The sequence below is a fragment of the Arvicola amphibius genome, chromosome 10 (genome assembly GCF_903992535.2).
Source record: "Arvicola amphibius chromosome 10, mArvAmp1.2, whole genome shotgun sequence".
Classification (NCBI taxonomy): Eukaryota; Metazoa; Chordata; class Mammalia; order Rodentia; family Cricetidae; genus Arvicola; species Arvicola amphibius.
The window spans coordinates 112,940,999-112,944,696 of record NC_052056.1 but is presented as its reverse complement, the minus strand read 5'-3'; the positions used below and the strand labels follow the sequence as shown (position 1 = coordinate 112,944,696).

At 43.5% G+C, this 3,698-nt stretch overlaps 1 pseudogene; it reads right to left on the bottom strand.

Annotated features, from left to right (window-relative positions):
• Positions 1-329: 329 nt before the first annotated feature.
• On the bottom strand, positions 330-1,291 carry LOC119825389 (annotated as a pseudogene).
• Positions 1,292-3,698: the final 2,407 nt, after the last annotated feature.

Genomic DNA, 3,698 nt, shown 5'->3' with positions numbered 1-3,698 from the left:
AGACATTTATTCAGTGTCATGATCAGACTATTACATTTAGCAATCAACAGCATGGGTGAGAAGAGGTCTACAGTAAAACCCTTTGTTGGAATGCTTTACACTTTCCACAGAACAGAAACTAACATAACCTGTTATACAATTAGTCACAAATACAGTCCTCGAGTTTTTTTGCCCATACGCATGAGTATTGTCTAAAACATGTCTTCTTTGTAGCAGCTAGGCCCTGCCACCACTGTGCTTGGCTGAGTTCACAAATCTGGTGTCACCTGGAGCTTCCCTGTCACTTCTCTGGCTCTCCTCTCCTGCTAAGCTTTGTTTCCTGGCTGTAATTAGAACCTCCTGCCACTGCCTTAGCTGCTGCTGCTGGAACCACCATAGCCACCTTGATTTCGTGGTTTAGCAAAGTACTGGCCTCCACCACCATAAGGGCCAGAGCTTCTGCCGCCAAAGTTTCCCCCTTTCATTGGTCCAAAATTTGAAGACTGATTGTTGTAATTGCCAAAATCATTGTAGCTTCCACCACCTCCAAAATTGCTTCCATCATTCCCGAATCCATTATCGCCATCCCCACTGCCACCGTATCCACCACCACCACGGCTGCCACGGAAGCCACCACGACCACTGAAGTTTCCCCCTCGACCAAAATTGTCGTTGCCGCCAACACCGCCTCCACGACCACCACCGAAGTTTCCAGAACCACTTCGACCTCTTTGGCTGGACGAAGCACTAGCCATCTCCTGCTTGGATAGGGCTTTTCTTACTTCACAGTTGTGCCCGTTCACAGGATGGTATTTCTGAATGACAATCTTGTCCACGGAGTCATGGTCATCAAAGGTGACAAAAGCAAACCCTCTCTTTTTTTCCACTGCCTCTGTCAGTCATGAGTTCAGTCACTTCAATCTTCCCATACTGCTCAAAATAATCTCTCAGGTGATGTTCTTCCGTGTCTTCTTTAATACCACCAACAAAGATCTTTTTCACGGTTAAGTGGGCACCCGGTCTCTGAGAATCCTCTCTCGACATAGCTCTCTTGGGTTCCACGACTCTTCCATCCACCTTATGGGGTCTCGCATTCATAGCGGCATCCACCTCCTCCACAGTGGCGTACGTAACAAACCCAAAGCCCCTGGACCGTTTGGTGTTTGGATCTCTCATGACCACGCAGTCAGTCCGTGAGTGTTCCCCATTGCTCAAAATGGCTCCTCAGACTCTCGGTGGTTTCGAAGCTCAGCCCTCCAATGAAGAGCTTCCGCAGCTGTGCCGGCTCCTTGGGAGACTCTTACTTAGACATGACCGCAGGGAAATGAGAGCCTTCAGCGATGCTTCCTCGGCCGCGTCAATGGGCAGAAAGGCTCATGATTATTTCTTAAGAAGTCCAAATTTTCCAGGCCCCTGTCTCCATAGTTCTAATTTGGTACCTTTCTGTTTTAGCTAGAAGATGAATAGCTCAATAATTTGAAAATAATTTGAAAAGAGTTAATATGAGCTCAGGTCCCAGTGAAGGCCCAAATTTTAAGTACTCATAAAAATCTGAAACTCTTCAATAACTTCAAATCCCTATGTGCAGAAGAAAACAATTTGCATTTTTGTGGCAATGAACTTGCAGGCATACCTGCCTGGGTTACCTGCTAAGCCTTTTCTGTACTTACATAGCTTGGGAAGGAAAGGGCCAAGCTAGGCTTAATATGTCACAATCCAAACATTGTGAGTATAAGAAACATAACCCTAGGGCCAAATATCGCCAATGAGAAGAAATCGTTCTGCTTGTGCAAATACTGTACTTGGAAGGCAAGGAGGTGGAAAAGGAAAAACACGAAGGGAGGAGATTGGCAGCTCCTTGAAGTGCCGGGAAGTTACACTGCAAGAAGCAAGGCTGTGGTGGTCCCTTTGTGGCTGCCTTAGGAATAGGTAGCTGTTCTCCTGGTCAGACAGTGGCTTATAGTATAAAGATCTGCTTCTTCCTGTGTGTGTAACTCTCTCTGGTCTTTTTTATTCTACCAAACCAGTCAATTTATTACATCTCAACAAAGAAATGGTTTCTTGTGGGCCTTTCCTTCAATTCTGGATCTGGATGTAGAACTCTCAGCTCCTTCTCCAGCACCATGCCTGCCTGCATGCTGCCATACTTCCTGCTATAATAAAATCTGAAACTATAATCCTGTCCCAACTAAATGCTTTCTTTTATAAGAATTGTCTTGGTCATGGTGTCTCTTCACAGCAATAAAACACCAACTAAGACAGTCACGGACTGTTTTGTGCATCTTCTACTTCATGCTTCCCTAAAATCCAAAGCCCTCAATCAGATGTTACAAAGATTTTTCCAAAACGTAAATAAGTGACCCTCAGAGAAACAGAAAAATTATAGCATGGAAAGTTTTTAGAAAAAAAAACAACAACTTATTTTTATGAACTTATAAACAGGGCTAAATGAGATAAATGAGTTAAAGAGAAGACGCAGCATAGTTTACAACACTCTTTCCTAGAGAGATTGAGGCAGCCTGGCCTCTAACATGCTCTACTTGCAGGACTGCTTCAGTGATACTTTATTTTTCTTAAATTATTCCCTTATCATTTGGGTCCTTAGAAACTGAAGCATGAACTCATTTGTTTCTGATCTGAAACTAAGCTTTATCCTGTATTAAATGAGTTTTAAAACTTATTACTTAGTTCTTGTTTCTACGATAATACAAGTTTTTCAAAACATCACTATTTCTTGAAAGCTGTGTGGTATAATAATTGCATATCCTGAGAATAATAATTGCTATCTCAGGAGATAACTTGAAGTTTATTGCATTACAGCACTTGGATTCTACTTTTTAAAAACATAACTTGAAACATTGATTAAAGCTATATACTCTTTGACCTGTAACTGGACCTTAGTGAGATCATGTCATCTGTGGAAAGAGGAAATCTTGAGAAAACTTCCCAGAGCAAGAGAGACATGGTAAGAAAAGGGGTGCTCAGGTAATATCCACCCAGTTTGTTAAAAAGACTCTGGCTATTGGATCTAAAAGGCTTGTGTCCGTGCTGCTTTTCTTAGTCAAAGTCCTATTGCAGTGAAGAGACCCCATGACCATGGCAACTCTTAGAAAGGAAAGTATTTAATGGGGCTGCTTACAGTTCAGAGGTTTAGTCCATTGTCATCATGATAGGAAGCATGGTGACATGCAGGCAGGAATGGCGTTAGAAAGGGAGCTGAGAGCTCTACATCCAGATCCACAAGCAGGAGAGAGGGACAGAGAGAGAGAGAGAGAGAGAGAGAGAGAGAGAGAGAGAGAGAGAGAGAGAGAGAGACAGAGACAGAGACAGAGACACAGAGAGAGACAGAGAGAGAGAGAGACAGAGACACAAGAGACAGAGAGAGACAGATGGGGGGCTGGTTTGGGCTTTTGAAATGTCAAAGTCTGTCACCAGTGACACTCCAACAAGGCCACACCCTCCAATTCCTCCCAAGTAGTGCCACTTTCTGATGACCAAGCATTCAAATATATGAGCCTATGGGGGCCATTCTTATTCAAACCACCATGCCATCACTATGGGAAGTGACACCACAAAGAAACAAAGTAATGGGCCTAGGAACTGAGAAAATGTTTTAGTTCAGAAAATAGGAGCATCAATAAGTTCACTTTCCCCTCTACTCCTGTTACACACGGGATGATCACAAAGCATGTGCTTGCTACACTAGAGGGTTCTGGGTA